The 19123-nt window shown below is 54.8% G+C and overlaps 1 protein-coding gene across 8 annotated transcripts in view; it reads right to left on the bottom strand.

Moving 5' to 3' along the window:
- Positions 1–19123, bottom strand: part of CYRIB (CYFIP related Rac1 interactor B) — a 154368-nt gene that overhangs the window by 119365 nt on the left and 15880 nt on the right. Inside the window, exon 1 of one of the 8 annotated variants that reach the window (XM_043539093.1) lies at positions 11483–11674. The exons of 6 other annotated variants lie outside the window; for them this stretch is intronic. The gene's annotated coding sequence lies outside the window, so the exon portion shown is untranslated. Of the gene's footprint in view, positions 1–11482; positions 11675–19123 lie in introns of those variants that run through there. One more of the 8 variants, XM_037892010.2, reaches the window with a different exon arrangement.

Below are 19123 nucleotides of genomic sequence, written 5' to 3'. Positions count from 1 at the left end.
GTGAATATGTAAGAATTTGTTGAGTGAGCATACTCAGAGTACAAGAAGAATATACCTTGTGTCTCAGTTCGGGGAGGGAGGTGGGCACAGGGAGGGGCAAGGGTTGATGTACTAGCAATGTATACAAAACATATGGAACAATTAGTTACAATGCACACAACAAAATATTAGTGTGACGTTTTCATTAAAAGTAATTGCACTTATTATCACCCCCCTCACGTGAAACAGGAGGGGGTGATAATAAGTGCTCATATTTCAGAATGCTCAACAGTGACAAAGTGTTATCAGGCAGTTTCTTATTATGTAGGGTCTTAAAATACAAAACCCACACACACACAAAAACCCACCGCACACACTCTATGGACACTAAAACAAAATACTGCCAAAACTTGTATTTGGCTACCAGCCTCAGTTCTTGTGTGTGAGAGAGTATAATAGGGTAAATTTAAAACAGGTCCTGAAATTAAATTGAATCTAATGAAGCTAATGCTAGGATTCACTTGGTCATGCTACTTTAAATGCATGAGAAAGTGAAGAGTAAATTTCTGCATATGATGGAGAGTGGAAACCTTTGGAGAGCCCAAAGCAGAAGCAGCAAAAGTACAAGCAAAAAGCGATGAAGTTGTAGATGAAGATTATAGTAAGATTTTCAGCTGTGATGGAGAATACTTCATTTGCCCAAGAGAAGCACTACTGAGTTGATATGGAGTGGAAATGAAGCTATATGTTTACCTGGTCAAGATAAAAACAAGTTACTAAAAAGATGTCAAAAGATACCTGTAACTAATAATCTGACACATTATCTATTGTAGGAAAGAGATAAGTATGATTTGTAACTGATGCACTCTTATTGGAATATGTTACATCCAGTACCAACTAGTAGATCTTCAAAACAACAAAAAACCTGATGACCAAAATATTTCAACCTGGAGGGAAAATTGTTTTTAAGCTTTGTTTACATTTATTAAAAATTAAGACAAAAAGCGAACATGGGCAATAATATACAAGGGAATATCCATGAACAGCAGCTTAAAAGACAGAACTCACTCTTTGATGCTACATTTAGGCCTGGTCTATCCTGGTGATTTCAACCATCAGTATAGCTGCACTGGTGCAAATCCCTAGCACAATCATGTAAAGCTGCAATTTACCCTAGTGTCACTTACACAGATTTCAAATAGGAATAATGACAAGTGCACATTGTGGCTTAAACTGTCTGCACTCGGAATTTGCATCAGTGTAGCTATAGTTACGGATGGTCTGCGTTGGCCAAAATCCTCTGTGCATATAAGGCCTTAATAAAGATTTGATATTATGTCTTTGTATTCTGCTAGAAAAAGACCGCCAATAAATAATTAAAATAAATTCATGTTTATTATCCTCCAAGTAACTAGAAACCACCCCTAGTTTCCCTCTAAACACTACCTTCTAAATGGCAGAGTCAATTTCTATCACTGTATTGCTCAATAATTCATTAGTGCTCAATAGGAATATTCTCTGCCTCTCTGTGTCTTTACAATATCAATACCCAGTATCTGTCCTGTGAGTGAGGTCTAGGAACTTAGTTCACGGTATTTGCTGTTGTATCGAAACTATCTACATATTTTCCCTGCAATATTTTTAACTTGCTTTGCCATGATTTATTTGGATGGTATAGTCACACAATGGTCCACTATAGTTGAAGACAACACAGAAATTTTTAGAAGAGGAAAGCTTTTGGGGCAGAGACCATTTCTTACTATACAAGTGCACAGCACCTAGCACAATGGGTTCTTGACCCAATTGGAGCTTCTGAGAACTTTTTAATACAAATGCATTTAAAGATAATAAGAATACCTTACTAACAGCTTTCTGCTTACACACACTCCCTTGTTATAGCTTGACTTAGATTAAAAGTTTTTTACTTTCCTATTAAATACTTGTTACTGGCATGGAATACTACCTGTATGCTACCCCAAAAGTGGATACATTTTAGAGGTGAAGCAACAGCGTCTGTAAAGCACTCTGGAATCATTCCTGGTAAAAATACTAAGGAAAGTGGTGACACGAGACAGGAAAGTGGAACACTAAAACACCTCTTAAATCTGTGCACTTTGGTAAAGAGCAATTTACCAGACAGAGCACACAACCGGGAAGACATTTGGATTCAAGTTCTAGCCCTGCCAATAATTTACTATGTGACCTTAGATAACCATTTGATCTTTCTTCCCCAGTTCCCTACCCACCCCAATTCAGAAAATGGGGATAATGCTGCCCTAACTCACTATTATGTTGCAAGTCTTAGTTCATAAGTGTTTGTAAAGTGCTCTGAAGTAGTAAGAGCATAAACAATTCAACAATTTTCCATTTTTGTCTAAAGAGACAGTGATGTGTAAAGAGTCAGCATGTTCAATTTATAAGAGGAGAGAGTATGGAGTAAAATGTAATCTAGGTGAGAATATAATACCATGACTGAAATTACAACATTATTTTCCTGTGTAATAGAGGGAGGATCAATGCATACCTGAGAACAATAACAATACTTTGCACTTACATAGCACATTCCATCAGTGGCATTAAAAATGGTGTACAAGTTTGAAATGAACAATGAGACTCCATCATTACAGCAAAAAAAAAAAACCCCTGACATCTGTCAAACTATTACTGCCAACAAGGTCTAGGACGCTGATGAAGTTGCACAGAAAATGCAAAGGGAGAAAGATACCAAGAATCTTCACAGAAGCAGTCTACATAAAAATATTTTAGATGTCAAAAAAGTCAGTTAGTATTTTCATGAGCAGTGATTCAACTGCAAAGTGACAAACAGAGGCTCTGAATTACATTTCTTCCACATATTCTTAAATCAAAAGCAAGAGAAAATTAATGTCCTGTGAACTGGATTTTATCATTTCCATTTATTAAAAAAATTGAATTATTACTTTCTTTCATGGTTTAGGAATTCACCTGAACCCCAGATGGAATTATAGCCCTGTGAGTCAATTGCCTACTACTATGATAATATTTTATTATGCTGTCTAAACTTCAGGATATTACCAATACTACCATAAATTCACAAGTGAATTCTAGATAAACCATTGCATATTTTAGTCCTAGCTTTTTAGAGAAACTAGATGTCCCTTCAACAAGCTTAGCCTGCAGAAAGAGGTCAACAGCAAACATTCATACTATTCTTCCATTACTACAAATCCTGAAATGATCTATGTATCTTGGGTTCTGTGGTGAGATTACAGTGCCTCAAATGCAAATGGGTTCAAGAGAAGGCCATTTAAATTAAATCGCAAATGAGGTTAGGTCACTAACTACTGGCACAAGTAGACAACTCCACTAATATCGATGGAGATGTGTCCACTTACATGAGTGGGGAAATTGGACCAGATCTGATATTTGGAAGGGAAAGAAGATTAAATCCCTTGGGAATGGATAGATCCGGGGTACACTCTTCCTGGAAGATGTTTTTATACATGACAATTTATACAAACTAGTGCAGAGGTTTCCAAACTCTTTTTTGCTGAGCCCCTCTTCATAGATTCATGTTCCATGCGCACACCCCTCTCAGGGGAGGGGTGCCCAGTACCCACAGAGACCTGGGCGGGAGGAGAGGGGAATGCGGAGAACCACTGCATCCCAGAGACAAAGTAATCATAGATCAACATGTGACTACTGCAGTTTCTTACATAGTCAAAGTACTGATTTAAAAAAAAACAAGAGGGATAAACAATTACGCACCCCTGCTGCCTTCTCTAAGTGTCATTATTAAGTGCCTGCAGGGCATACATGCAAATAAAGCAGGCAATGGAGAAGAATCCAGGCAGACTGCACATGCTGATGAAGATAGTGATGAGCCTAGAAGCCAGTAGAGTGAGAAAGTGATGAAGGTATGGTTGAGGGTGTGAGATGAACGATATGAAGGGAGAGAAAGAAGCCAGGTGTAAGGGGAGGGTTGGATCAATGTGTGAGGAATGGAGGAAATGAATGGAAGGATTAAGAAATTTGATGGAATACTCAATGAAAAGAAAACACAACAGGAAGGGATGAAAGAATTAGGGTTCAGTGAGGGTCAGTAAGAAGGGATGGGATTTGGTCACCAGTGTTCGACTGAGAGCAAGGCAGCAGATGCTAGGAACCAGGCCCTGGGCAACAGGTAAAGGATCAGTGGAGAGAGGGGATAGATGACTGGGAGGTTGCACATGGGGTCAAAGAGTGGCCTGTGACTGAAGAACTGGCCAAGAGGACGGTCAGGGAAGATGTAACTGATGAGAGTTGGCTTGAAAGAGGAAAAAAAGAAGTGGAGGGAGGGGAACTAGGGTCAGTGTGGGGAGGCAGGAGGAAAAAACGTGGAGGGGAACCAGCTTAGGGTAATTGGCAGTGGGGCCAACAGGGTGAGGCAATAAATGGAGTCAGTGTGGCAGTTAAAGGAATAAGAAGGAGCACAGTTGACTTAGGGTGGGAGACAGGTGTGTTTGAGTGGGAGTGATAGAAAGCGCATGCCTGGTTACTGAGAATAAGAAAAGTGGGGGGTCCTGGTCAGTAGAGAGATGATGTGGGAAACAGCAGGAGGGCAAAAGAGAGGAATGAAAGGATGGGGTCACGAAGAAGATGATGGGGAAAATCAGTGTGCATACGTATCGCAGGGAAGAGCCAGCATGAGCTCAGGGAGCAGGATGTGAACAGAAATCAGAGAGCAGGGCTGAAGCCAAGTGGAAGGGATGGGGCAGCTGCGGTAAGGAGTCAGTGAGGCAGATATGGAGAGCAGAAGGGGGGCAATGGGGAAAAGGGGGTGGAGCTGGGGTCAGGGGAGGACAGTGATGGAGGTGGGTACAGGGAGCAGAACGGATTGATGGGGGCGGGACTGAAAAGAGGGAGCAGTATCAGGGGAGTTCAGTGAGAAAAGCAGGTACGGGGAGCAGAGGGGGTTGGTAGGGAGGTCTGAGGGGGTTGGAAGGTAGGTCAGAGGTAGGTCTGAGGTGAGGGAGTAGGGTCGGGGAGATCAGTGAGAGACGCATGTGCGGAGAGCAAAGGGGGTCAGGGTGAGGTGAGGAGACAAGTATGAGGAGCAGAGAAGGTCAGTGGGGGACGGGCGGGACTGAGGTGATGGAGCAGGGTTGGGGGAAATCAGAGAGGTGATAGGTACGGGCAGCAGAGGGTGTCATGGCGATAGGGTGGGAGCAGGGCTAAGGTGAAGGAGTGGGATCAGAGGACACCAGTGAGGGAGGCGGGTGAGGGAAGCAGAAGGGGTCAGTGGGGGTGGGAGCAGGGTCAGGTGAGGCAAGCACGGGAGGCAGGTACAGGGAGCAGAAGGGGTCAGTGGGGGCGGGGCTGAGGTAAGGAGGCAGGGTCAGAGGAGGTCAGTGAGGGAAGCTGGTACGGGGATCAGAGAGGGTCAATGGGGTGGGGCTGAGGTGAGGGAGCGAGGTCAATGGAGGTCAGAGAGCTAACAGGTATGAGGAGCAGAGAGGGTCAATGGGGTGGGAGTGGGTGAGGGCAGGTCAGAGAGGGTCAGTAGGGTGGGGCTGACGTAAGGTCAGAGAAATGACGGGTATGGGGAGCAGAGAAGGTCAGTTGGGTGGGGATGGGGGTGGGGGCAGGGGCTAAGGGGAGGGCAGGCCAGAGAGTGGACGGGGAGCAAAGAGGACCGGTCGGGTGGGGGCAGGCCAGCGGGGGGAGGGGGAGCAGAGGGGGCCGGGCGGGGGCAGGCCAGCGGGGGGAGGGGGAGCAGAGGGGGCCGGGCGGGGGCAGGCCAGCGGGGGGAGGGGGAGCAGAGGGGGCCGGGCGGGGGCAGGCCAGCGGGGGGAGGGGGAGCAGAGGGGGCCGGGCGGGGGCAGGCCAGCGGGGGGAGGGGGAGCAGAGGGGGCCGGGCGGGGGCAGGCCAGCGGGGGGAGGGGGAGCAGGGAGGGTCGGGCGGGTGAGGCCAGCGGGGGGAGGGGGAGCAGGGAGGGTCGGTCGGGTGAGGCCAGAGGGGGGACGGGGGGCAGGGAGGCTGGGTCGGGTGAGGCCAGAGGGGGGACGGGGGGCAGGGAGGCTGGGTCGGGTGAGGCCAGAGGGGGCCGGGGAGCAGGGAGGCTGGGTCGGGTGAGGCCAGAGGGGGCCGGGGAGCAGAGGGGGTCGGTCGGGTGAGGCCAGCGGGGGGACGGGGAGCAGAGGGGGTCGGTCGGTGAGGCCAGCGGGGGGACGGGGAGCAGAGGGGGTCGGTCGGGTGAGGCCAGCGGGGGGAGGGGGAGCAGTGAGGGTCGGTCGGGTGAGGCCAGCGGGGGGAGGGGGAGCAGGGAGGGTCGGTCGGGTGAGGCCAGAGGGGGAAGGGGGAGCAGGGAGGGTCGGTCGGGTGAGGCCAGAGGGGGAAGGGGGAGCAGGGAGGGTCGGTCGGGTGAGGCCAGAGGGGGAAGGGGGAGCAGGGAGGGTCGGTCGGGTGAGGCCAGAGGGGGAAGGGGGAGCAGGGAGGGTCGGTCGGGTGAGGCCAGAGGGGGAAGGGGGAGCAGAGGGGGTCGGTCGGGTGAGGCCAGAGGGGGCCGGGGAGCAGGGAGGCTGGGTCGGGTGAGGCCAGAGGGGGCCGGGGGGCAGGGAGGCTGGGTCGGGTGAGGCCAGAGGGGGCCGGGGAGCAGAGGGGGTCGGTCGGGTGAGGCCAGCGGGGGGCCGGGGAGCAGGGAGGGTCGGTCGGGTGAGGCCAGCGGGGGGCCGGGGAGCAGGGAGGGTCGGTCGGTGAGGCCAGAGGGGGTCCGTCGGGTGAGGCCAGAGGGGGACGGGGAGCAGAGGAGGTCGGTCGGGTGAGGCCAGCGGGGCACGGGGAGCAGAGGAGGTCGGTCGGGTGAGGCCAGAGGGGGGCCGGGGAGCAGGGAGGGTCGGTCGGGTGAGGCCAGAGGGGACCGGGGAGCAGAGGAGGTCGGTCGGGTGAGGCCAGAGGGGGCCGGGGAGCAGAGGAGGTCGGTCGGGTGAGGCCAGAGGGGGCCGAGGAGCAGAGGAGGTCGGTCGGGTGAGGCCAGAGGGGCACGGGGAGCAGGGAGGGTCGGTCGGGTGAGGCCAGCGGGGGGACGGGGAGCAGGGAGGGTCGGTCGGTGAGGCCAGAGGGGGCCGGGGAGCAGAGGGGGTCGGTCGGTGAGGCCAGAGGGGGCCGGGGAGCAGAGGGGGTCGGTCGGGTGAGGCCAGCGGGGGCCGGGGAGCAGAGGGGGTCGGTCGGGTGAGGCCAGAGGGGGCCGGGGAGCAGAGGAGGTCGGTCGGGTGAGGCCAGAGGGGGCCGGGGAGCAGAGGAGGTCGGTCGGGTGAGGCCAGAGGGGGCCGGGGAGCAGAGGAGGTCGGTCGGGTGAGGCCAGAGGGGGCCGGGGAGCAGAGGAGGTCGGTCGGGTGAGGCCAGCGGGGGCCGGGGAGCAGAGGAGGTCGGTCGGGTGAGGCCAGAGGGGGCCGGGGAGCAGAGGAGGTCGGTCGGGTGAGGCCAGAGGGGGCCGGGGAGCAGAGGGGGTCGGTCGGGTGAGGCCAGAGGGGGCCGGGGAGCAGAGGAGGTCGGTCGGGTGAGGCCAGAGGGGGCCGGGGAGCAGAGGAGGTCGGTCGGGTGAGGCCAGAGGGGGCCGGGGAGCAGAGGAGGTCGGTCGGGTGAGGCCAGAGGGGGCCGGGGAGCAGAGGAGGTCGGTCGGGTGAGGCCAGAGGGGAGTCGGGTGAGGCCAGAGGGGACCGGGGAGCAGGGAGGGTCGGTCGGGTGAGGCCAGAGGGGGACGGGGAGCAGAGGAGGTCGGTCGGGTGAGGCCAGAGGGGGACGGGGAGCAGGGAGGGTCGGTCGGGTGAGGCCAGCGGGGCACGGGGAGCAGAGGAGGTCGGTCGGGTGAGGCCAGCGGGGGCCGGGGAGCAGAGGAGGTCGGTCGGGTGAGGCCAGCGGGGGCCGGGGAGCAGAGGAGGTCGGTCGGGTGAGGCCAGCGGGGGCCGGGGAGCAGGGAGGGTCGGTCGGGTGAGGCCAGCGGGGGCCGGGGAGCAGGGAGGGTCGGTCGGGTGAGGCCAGCGGGGGCCGGGGAGCAGGGAGGGTCGGTCGGGTGAGGCCAGCGGGGGCCGGGGAGCAGGGAGGGTCGGTCGGGTGAGGCCAGCGGGGGCCGGGGAGCAGGGAGGGTCGGTCGGGTGAGGCCAGCGGGGGCCGGGGAGCAGGGAGGGTCGGTCGGGTGAGGCCAGCGGGGGCCGGGGAGCAGGGAGGGTCGGTCGGGTGAGGCCAGCGGGGGCCGGGGAGCAGGGAGGGTCGGTCGGGTGAGGCCAGCGGGGGCCGGGGAGCAGGGAGGGTCGGTCGGGTGAGGCCAGCGGGGGCCGGGGAGCAGGGAGGGTCGGTCGGGTGAGGCCAGCGGGGGCCGGGGAGCAGGGAGGGTCGGTCGGGTGAGGCCAGCGGGGGCCGGGGAGCAGGGAGGGTCGGTCGGGTGAGGCCAGCGGGGGCCGGGGAGCAGCGAGGGTCGGTCGGGTGAGGCCAGCGGGGGCCGGGGAGCAGCGAGGGTCGGTCGGGTGAGGCCAGCGGGGGCCGGGGAGCAGCGAGGGTCGGTCGGGTGAGGCCAGAGGGGGCCGGGGAGCAGCGAGGGTCGGTCGGGTGAGGCCAGAGGGGGCCGGGGAGCAGCGAGGGTCGGTCGGGTGAGGCCAGAGGGGGCCGGGGAGCAGCGAGGGTCGGTCGGGTGAGGCCAGAGGGGGCCGGGGAGCAGCGAGGGTCGGTCGGGTGAGGCCAGAGGGGGGACGGGGAGCAGGGAGGGTCGGTCGGGTGAGGCCAGAGGGGGGACGGGGAGCAGAGGGGGTCGGTCGGGTGAGGCCAGCGGGGGGACGGGGAGCAGAGGGGGTCGGTCGGGTGAGGCCAGCGGGGGGACGGGGAGCAGAGGGGGTCGGTCGGGTGAGGCCAGCGGGGGGACGGGGAGCAGAGGGGGTCGGTCGGGTGAGGCCAGCGGGGGGACGGGGAGCAGAGGAGGGTCGGTCGGGTGAGGCCAGAGGGGGCCGGGGAGCAGGAAGCGTCGGTCGGGTGAGGCCAGAGGGGGCCGGGGAGCAGGGAGGGTCGGTCGGGTGAGGCCAGAGGGGAACGGGGAGCAGAGGGGGTCGGTCGGGTGAGGCCAGCGGGGGGACGGGGAGCAGGGAGGGTCGGTCGGGTGAGGCCAGCGGGGGGACGGGGAGCAGAGGGGATCGGTCGGGTGAGGCCAGAGGGGCACGGGGAGCAGAGGGGGTCGGTCGGGTGAGGCCAGAGGGGCACGGGGAGCAGGGAGGGTCGGTCGGGTGAGGCCAGCGGGGGGACGGGGAGCAGAGGGGATCGGTCGGGTGAGGCCAGAGGGGCACGGGGAGCAGGGAGGGTCGGTCGGGTGAGGCCGGAGGGGGGCCGGGGAGCAGGGAGGGTCGGTCGGGTGAGGCCGGAGGGGGGCCGGGGAGCAGCGAGGGTCGGTCGGGTGAGGCCAGAGGGGGGACGGGGAGCAGGGAGGGTCGGTCGGGTGAGGCCAGAGGGGGGACGGGGAGCAGAGGGGGTCGGTCGGGTGAGGCCAGCGGGGGGACGGGGAGCAGAGGGGGTCGGTCGGGTGAGGCCAGCGGGGGGACGGGGAGCAGAGGGGGTCGGTCGGGTGAGGCCAGCGGGGGGACGGGGAGCAGAGGGGGTCGGTCGGGTGAGGCCAGCGGGGGGACGGGGAGCAGAGGGGGTCGGTCGGGTGAGGCCAGCGGGGGGACGGGGAGCAGAGGAGGGTCGGTCGGGTGAGGCCAGAGGGGGCCGGGGAGCAGGAAGCGTCGGTCGGGTGAGGCCAGAGGGGGCCGGGGAGCAGGGAGGGTCGGTCGGGTGAGGCCAGAGGGGAACGGGGAGCAGAGGGGGTCGGTCGGGTGAGGCCAGCGGGGGGACGGGGAGCAGGGAGGGTCGGTCGGGTGAGGCCAGCGGGGGGACGGGGAGCAGAGGGGATCGGTCGGGTGAGGCCAGAGGGGCACGGGGAGCAGAGGGGGTCGGTCGGGTGAGGCCAGAGGGGCACGGGGAGCAGGGAGGGTCGGTCGGGTGAGGCCAGCGGGGGGACGGGGAGCAGAGGGGATCGGTCGGGTGAGGCCAGAGGGGCACGGGGAGCAGGGAGGGTCGGTCGGGTGAGGCCGGAGGGGGGCCGGGGAGCAGGGAGGGTCGGTCGGGTGAGGCCAGCGGGGGGACGGGGAGCAGGGAGGGTCGGTCGGGTGAGGCCAGAGGGGAACGGGGAGCAGAGGGGGTCGGTCGGGTGAGGCCAGAGGGGGCCGGGGAGCAGGGAGGGTCGGTCGGGTGAGGCCAGCGGGGGGACGGGGAGCAGGGAGGGTCGGTCGGGTGAGGCCAGAGGGGGACGGGGAGCAGGGAGGGTCGGTCGGGTGAGGCCAGAGGGGGACGGGGAGCAGGGAGGGTCGGTCGGGTGAGGCCAGAGGGGGACGGGGAGCAGGGAGGGTCGGTCGGGTGAGGCCAGAGGGGGACGGGGAGCAGAGGAGGTCGGTCGGGTGAGGCCAGCGGGGGGACGGGGAGCAGAGGAGGTCGGTCGGGTGAGGCCAGCGGGGGGCCGGGGAGCAGAGGAGGTCGGTCGGGTGAGGCCGGAGGGGGGCCGGGGAGCAGGGAGGGTCGGTCGGGTGAGGCCAGAGGGGCACGGGGAGCAGGGAGGGTCGGTCGGGTGAGGCCAGAGGGGAACGGGGAGCAGAGGGGGTCGGTCGGGTGAGGCCAGAGGGGGCCGGGGAGCAGGGAGGGTCGGTCGGGTGAGGCCAGAGGGGGCCGGGGAGCAGGGAGGGTCGGTCGGGTGAGGCCAGAGGGGGCCGGGGAGCAGGGAGGGTCGGTCGGGTGAGGCCAGAGGGGGCCGGGGAGCAGAGGAGGTCGGTCGGGTGAGGCCAGCGGGGGCCGGGGAGCAGAGGAGGTCGGTCGGGTGAGGCCAGAGGGGGCCGGGGAGCAGGGAGGGTCGGTCGGGTGAGGCCAGAGGGGGACGGGGAGCAGAGGAGGTCGGTCGGGTGAGGCCAGCGGGGGCCGGGGAGCAGGGAGGGTCGGTCGGGTGAGGCCAGCGGGGGGACGGGGAGCAGGGAGGGTCGGTCGGGTGAGGCCAGCGGGGGGACGGGGAGCAGAGGAGGTCGGTCGGGTGAGGCCAGCGGGGGGACGGGGAGCAGAGGGGGTCGGTCGGGTGAGGCCAGCGGGGGGACGGGGAGCAGGGAGGGTCGGTCGGGTGAGGCCAGCGGGGGGACGGGGAGCAGGGAGGGTCGGTCGGGTGAGGCCAGCGGGGGGACGGGGAGCAGAGGAGGTCGGTCGGGTGAGGCCAGAGGGGCACGGGGAGCAGGGAGGGTCGGTCGCGGGGGGCAGGTCAGAGAGGGGCCGGGGCCGGAAGGGGTCAATGGGGAGAGGCGGCGGGTGCCCGTCGCGGAGCGGAAGGAGCCGGGGCCAGGACGCCGGTCCCGGGCGGAGTGGCGGCGCTTGGCGGGGGAGGGGCGGGTGCCGAGGTCACTGACGACGGGAGGGGATGGGGGAGCCGAGCCGAGCCGCCCGCTCCGCCCCCGGCAGCTGCGCCCCGCCTCGCCCGCCCCTGACACTCACCGAGCCGCCCCAGAGCGGGCGTGGACGGAACCCGGAGCCGCCTCTCCCGGCTCGGCTCGAGGCAGCGCCGCGGCCGCAGCCCCCGCTGCGGGGACAGACCGATCCTGGCAGCACCGGGCAGCCGCAGGGAACAGGCTGCAACCACCCGGGAGACCGTGCGGGCGTGCGAATGACCCGGATGTACCGGGGGCAGCAGGCAGGTGATTGCGCCTGCGCGGCGGTGGCCTTCACGTTGCGCATGCGTATGCACCTGCCTCAACCCTGCGTATCTCGGTGCCTGAACTGGTTTGGAAAGTGAGGCGGGAGGGTACGGCGACCAGTACAGCCTCTTAAAGGCACAGCGACACCATTTTCTGGTGCCGAGGAAACCCACAGGCTGCTTCCTATTAGCCTTAGCCTCCCGCCCTGAACGGCCGGCCCGACGGCCCGGGGGGGCAGCGGAGTGCCCTCGGGGAGCCGGTCCCTGGGGACACTCCGGGGGCCTGGCCCTCTTCCCGGCGGGGTTCCTCCATCACCCCAATTCCCCCATCCCCCTGCCTGCTGCCCTGTGAAGGAAGTAGCAGGATTTCTACCAGGTCCAGCCCGTTTCACAGCAGCTGTAGGGCTGTTGATGCCTGCTTGGGCAGCACCTTGTGTAACCAGGCCTCGCCGCCTTATGGGGCCCTGGGCACTGGCTGGATCAGCCAAAGGCAGAGCTTGCAGAGCCTTTGCCTTTGCTGCCCCTCAGTCAGCAGTTCCCACGCTGGGAGTCGTGCCATCAGCAGAGGGGGTCACAGGGCTCCCTAGCAGGCAGAGGAGGCCCGTTTGCTCTGCGCAGTGTGTCCTTGTATATACGGTGCATGGGAGGTACGCCCGGCCTGACCTCACACGCACCCTGTCTTCAAGGTCACAGGGTGTGGAGGACACCGCTTTGTAGAGCAAAATGGCGTCGTTCATGCGGCGTCACCTAACACGGGTCATGCTGTGCGGAGGACACAGTGTTGCTCTTCAAAATGCCATTCCCCATGCTGTCTGGGGTCCCGGCCAGAAGTTCTTCATTCAAATGAGGTTGTGCTGGCAAAAAGCTTGGGAACCCCTGCCCTAAGTTGAGGGAGGAGTACAGCTCCTTGGCTTCTGCCAACCATAGGATTGTCAACTCCAAGCATTCAATTAAAAAAAAAAGAAAAAAAAAAAGCAGCACACAAATTTCTTCCCAAATAAGTCAGATTGCAAGGTCTGGGCAAAAAGCTTAAATCCTGCAATGAGCTCAGTGCGGGCAGGGCCCCATGCTGGTGGGGGAATACCATTGCATTGTTGCATCCGATGAAGTGAGCTGTAGCTCACGAAAGCTCATGCTCAAATAAATTGGTTAGTCTCTAAGGTGCCACAAGTACTCCTTTTCTTATTGCTGCCTCAGTGACCAACCTGGCCTTGCTGTCCACTTGCAGTAAAATACAAAGCACATAGTGCATTTTTTAAAACTCTACTTACTATTTGATTTTGTATAAGTTGTTTTAAAAACTTAAATGCCTTTTTAAAAATCTTCACAGTCACACATACCCCTTTAATACTATTTGCATGAAAACCAGTTCTTTGTCTCCTAGGAGTTCACTTGCTCTTTTCTGATTGTTCCTTGTTTGGAGTCATGAACATCCTTTTTTGACACAGTGACTGTGGAAATTGTTAGGTTGTCACACACTGTGGATTAAGAAACTTCACATGTAGGCTAAGCTGCAGGAGTAGATGAGTGAAACAGAGATCCTGTTTTCTGGACAGCAGCCTTTAGTGAGAATGCACACACAAAAGGGGAAGAGATCTTTTTTTCTGATATCCAAGTAAAACATTTTTTTCAAAAATGTTTCCCCAAGAGGCCTTAGCTGGTCTTTAGCATGGCTGCATCTTCTGAAGCCAAACACTCTTTTATTATTTAAAATTTGGCATTGCTGCATTACCAGCTCTATAGAGTGGTGGCCACACAATAGAATAGGCAAGCTGCCTTTAATGCCAAGAGTCTCAACAATGATCATTTCAAAGCTGCTAGCTTCTGATTTTCATACAGTTCCTGAATCGCAGCGCAGCACAGGTGGGCAAAAGGACAGAAGTAGTGCAATGAGAAAGCAGGTGGCTGGCTCTAAGGCTTTGGTGATTTGGGTCTTCGTAAACACAGCATTAAGATGGAAAGCAGCACTATGGGCAGAGGTGATTTGTTTTAGAGTAACCACACTGAAAGCTAGGAGAAGTGTAGTCACTTGGTTCTGTTACTTCCTCTTCAAAAAAGAGAGGAACTCAAGTTTAATGCTGGAACTGTCAATAGCAATGACAACCCCACATTAGTAAAGAGAGTGAGGAATAGAAAACTCAGAGATTCAGATCATAGATATGTACTCACTTTCTTATTACCATTGCTTCTGGCAGGACCAGAGCATATGTCCACTCATGCTGCTTTCCATACTCTGATATACTATACAAAGCTTCTACACAAACTGGTAGGAACTAAGGGGGGATCCACAAAGGTACTTAGGCACCACAGCAATCCACAAAACTCCTGCTCGGCTTTCACCTAACCTTGTAGGCCTCGACACTCACTCTGCACCGAAGGTTTTTTTCCTCTAGGCACCTACACTGCAGCCTCACTCTAGGTGCCTCTATTCTGTCCGAGCAGGCTCACTGTTGCCTCACGGTAGGTGTCCGAGCACCTATTTCCCACCTCAGCCCCTGAGCGATTCACAAACCAGGAAAGATAGACATTTCGCAGCTCAAGTCACATATGGGGGGGCCTGACCTAGTAGGCAGCCTCTGAGCATGCTTACTGGATTTGGCCCCTCAGGCAAGTTCACACAAACACAGAAAGACTGCCCCTTGTCCCCAGGCTCTTTCTCTGGCTCATTTAAATATGCTATTGTTTAATTAAAGCGGAACAACATGAAGAGGAGAAACTGAGGGAGACTATTCCATAGCCCAGTGGAGAGGCAATCACCTGAGAGGTGGCAGATCTCTGTTCAAATTCCTCCTCCTCAGGAGGAGCAGGGGACTTGAACTGGGGGCCTCCAAAATCCTGGGTGTGAGCACCCTATCTACTAGGCCAAAGGTTATAAAGGAGGGCCTCCTCGCCCCTCCCCAGCTGTTTTGTTTCAGGTCCCTCATGCACCTCAGGTAGCCAAGCGCCTATCTTTCCCCAGTTCATGGAGCACTAGCAGAGCTACGTGCCTCCCTGCAGCCCAGATGTAAATGCCTGTCTGAGAGGGGCAGGGCTTAACACACACACCTCTGGTTGGAGTCTCCCATGGGCTACTTTAGGCAGTTCCCCATTTAGCATGCTGGCTTTGTGGATCGTAGTCTATCTGTCCTCATTTATAACACAGGGAGCCTGAACTCAGGCTTTGTGGATCACAATATTGTTCCTGTGACTTTCTGGGCCCCTAAAAGTTAGCACCAGCACGGTCAGCATTGCAATACCTAAGTCCCTTCATGGATCCCACCCTTAGAGCTGTGCATGGATACGTGGACTCAGTGCTGGGCAAACTAAAACCTTTAATATATATTTATAGTGGATCCTTGGGCTCTGAGTGGCTGCTTTACAGTGCACTGCTTGGCATACTTCACCCACAAAACCTGTCCAAACAGCCCAGGGAGGATCGCTCCAGTGCAAGGGTGATCCTCCAGAGGCATATGGCCAACATGGGGGCTTGCATGCCACAAAATCCAACCTCCTGCTGCCAAAAGCATGATTAGAGAAAAGGAGAAGTGAGCATGCCCCCTGGGCTATGCTGATCCTGGACTTTGATTTTGGTCCTTGTGGCCACTAAAAGCCTGTGTATGACCCAAGGGCAGGCTGTTCTAAAACAGCACAAGAAAGAAGAGATTCATTGAGCAGCACCAAGATCAGGGAAGTGCAAGGGAGAGATTAAAGTTACACTCTGATTTGTCCTCCATGCAGTTTGGATGAACTAAAGAATTTAGCCCATAATGTTATCTGCTGCCCTCATATGGCATTTTCCCCCCAAACTAGTTGATAAAAGTGGTGGCTGATTGGGGGTATGGGTGCCATCCATCCTGAAATGTGCAAGTCAGTCTCAGATTTTCATGGATCAGTCTTATCCTACAGCTTGTAGAACCTTTAAAAACCTCATATCTAGGGGCCAATCCTACTCCAACTGATGTCCAAGCCATGAAATTCAAGCAGACACTTGATCACGCTTTCCGTTTAGGTTGGATGCAATATCATGGTTGAATAGTATCATGTCATCAAATGACCAGATCCTGTCGTGTCCTCATGGTGCAGCTAGTTTGTCCCACTAAACACATGTAAGCTCACATAACCTTGCCTGAGCGTTGGGGACTTGGGCTACTGAGGACATTGTAAGCAGAGCTGACAGAAGAGCCCCACTGAAACAATAGAAAGGTTTATTATAGTACTTCCACTGGAGTTTGCTGTTCTGAGAAGCTGTAACAATCATGTCCCCCAAGTTGGGCACTCAACTGAATTACTTAACATCAGCGGATACTTTCAAAAAGTCATCCCTAATGACTAGAAAAACTTTGAATACCATTAATTTTGCCTCAGATCTTAACTCCAAGTGTTCCCCTCTATCATAAATGCCTCTGAACAGCTTATTAGAATAATAGTAACAGAAACCAAGATGAGACCACACTTGCTAGTTAGTATCACATAAATGGTAGGTGGCAATAGTTGCTGTCAGCGACGTCACACAGCTGAACATCTCCAAGTTTGTTTTTATTGTACAGCACAACTCCAGTGTCGGAGTCTGAAGACAGGTCTGACAGTGAATGTGTGGTTTTACTAATCTGCTCTAAAATGTTCTCCAAAATTAATAATTTATTTTAAAAACGTATATAAGTCCCAAGCCCAAGGGAGTTAGGCACCACAAACAGCTACAATTGTTCTATTACTTTTAATTTTAATGGCAGCCTAAGGGAGAAAGTCAGAAATAATAAAATAAGGGAAGTTCTCTTTTGTCATTTGTACACAGCAATCACAATCTGGTGCATTGTCCATGAACAGTAGTGTTTATCCAGGGAGCCCATTAAGTTTTCCATTACATGTCTCAATGTGGAAAGCAGGCTTTTTTTTCCATTAAGACAGATTTTTACTGTAAAATCTTAAGAATGAAAGATAGCAGTTGCTTTTGTAACAATCCTTTGTTATATTGGAGCAGTTCATATCACCTTTCTGCTACAGATGAAACGAAGGTTATATTTTCCCACTTTCAGATTTCTCTGCTCAAGTCACCGTGTCTAACATATGGGAGACTGCCGAAGTAGTTGCCTTCGGACTGCACTGTCCTTTAAGGCTTTACACATTTAATTTCAGCAAGTACAAATCCTGCAATATAACAGATATTACCTCACCAACCTTGTCTCTTCAGAAATATAAAACACTTGTAACAAACATGAATCAACTATGTAAATTTCAAAGCGTAGAGACAAAACAAAATGCCAAGGTCAGATTGTCCTATGCTTACAAGAATGCCTGTAGGGTTTTCCCCAATACAGTAACAGCACTTGACATTGTGTGTAGCCCTTCACCCCAGAATATCAAAACACTGTTTTTAAAAAGTAGCTATTATCTCCATAAAACAGATGCAGAAACTGAGGCACAAGGAAATTAAGCAATTTACTCCAGCAAATCAAGGGCTAAATTGGGAAAAGACCCGAGATCTTCTAACTGCCACTCTCATACTCTAACCACCACACTATGCTGATTGCATCAGTCATTTCTTTTATACAATTACTTGTACCAAATGATTAGGGCAGTTCCCTAGCCTGGTGTGGCCTAGGCCCTAGGACAACAAATACAGCACATCCACAGCTAGTGGACAGTTCCTGAAGGTCAAGAGATACCAGAGGGTAATAATGTTGGCCCATAATCAGAGATAACGCTGATATTACAACAATACAGCTTCTTTGTTTTGATATCATCACTGCCTTCCTTCTGCATTTCTGCCTGCTCGTATGTGGTAGGGGAGAGAAATAGACAAATATTGGCAGGTGTTGAAATTGCACTACAAACAGGATTGTAAAATAAGGATAAAGGAAGGTCAGAAGAGAAACTGCAGCTTTTAATTTAATTGTACTTTGTCCCCATTATAAAATAGAGCAACGTCCCCTATGCTATGCTGAGTCTTTGATTAGCTTATTGAGATGAGTACAATGCAGAATTCTTCCAGTAACTAGGGGTACAGATTATTATTGCATTGGAAGGTAATTCCTCATCAGATGTGCCACGGTGTTCTAAAAGCTATTGGTAGCAAAAGTGAAGTAGAAGAGTGAAAGAGAAACCAGTTTAAACAATCCTCTAGACAATTCAGCATTGTCCAACTCAGGAAGCAGTGGCTAGAAAGAAGAACTCAGAATGACAGGACCTTTGACTAGGTTCAAACCGAGGCTCCGTGATTCATTTTGGCTACAGTCAGCAAGGGTGTGATTCAAAGCCCACTCAAGTCAAGCCCACAAAAGTCCTTTCACCTCCAACAGCCCCAGACTCTTTAAATGTGCTTAAATACACCCTATTCAGCAAAGCACTTAAGCAGGTGCTTAACTCACATTCAAGTTACTAGATTTAAGCAAATGTTTACATGTTATGTTAAATAGGAATGGACTACTGAATCGGAGTCTATGTGACCTCAGGCATAGAGTCAGACTATGGTCTGTTTAAGGTCAGCAGGGACCATTATGATCATCTAGTCTGACCTCCTGCACAACGCAGGCCACAGAATCTCACCCACTGACTCCTGTAACAAACCCCTAACCTATGTCTGAGCTATTGAAATCCTCAAATTGTGATTTAAAGACTTCAAGGCATCTTACTTGACCCTCCCTTCTGCCTTGGTTAGCTCAGCGGTAAACTTTGGTCAACAGTGAGGATCTCACCCAAAGCTAGATATTGTATCGGTAGTGAGTTTTCACGTCTAGCCATCCACTCTTCCCCTTATAATAGTCTGAGTCAACAGTATTCCAGCTAATGAATATAATCACTGTTACAGGCAAGGAGGAGACATTTTAAAAAGATAGGACTAATAACCCTCTGCCAGAAAGAGAAAACTATTTCTATAAACCCAATCCTGCAGTTCTGATGTAGGCAAACTCCACTGATTTCAGTGGGAGTTGTGTCGGCCTCAGGCATGTAAGATCAGCTTTTAATTTGATTATGTCCTTCACTGAAATGTTGTTGCTTTTTTAATTAGGTGCTGACTTCATTCATTAATAGAAGTTATTAGAACATCATTCTACGCATAATTGTTTTGACTGTGTCTAGTTGTCCTCCAGGGACATAGTCAGAGGATCACTTTAATTCTGCTTAGCTGTTTTCCCCTCTACAGTTTCACTTGTAACATCTTCTTTAGATCACATGAGATTCAAAACAATTGTTTTTCAATGGTAGACTAGCTAGGTGACTTAGTTAAAGGACCTCTGCTAAATAGCTGGGGAAGAGGTATTCTCTAGTGCCGAGTCTAAAAGTCAGCATATAAGCACAAATTTCACCAAAACAATAATAGGCAAAGCCAGGTGTAACAGGGGCATGAGACAGTTGTTCTCAACCTGCGGCCCAATCAGCACACAGCTGTGGCCCATGTGATATCCTCAGGGCCATAAAGGTAGTATTGGATACAGCCCACATTCAGTGGTCTGAACACAGCTGCC

Source organism: Chelonia mydas, chromosome 2 (assembly GCF_015237465.2).
Source record: "Chelonia mydas isolate rCheMyd1 chromosome 2, rCheMyd1.pri.v2, whole genome shotgun sequence".
In the NCBI taxonomy this organism is placed as follows: domain Eukaryota; kingdom Metazoa; phylum Chordata; order Testudines; family Cheloniidae; genus Chelonia; species Chelonia mydas.
Note: the sequence above shows the minus strand (reverse complement) of the source record. Positions and strands in the feature narration are given on the sequence as shown.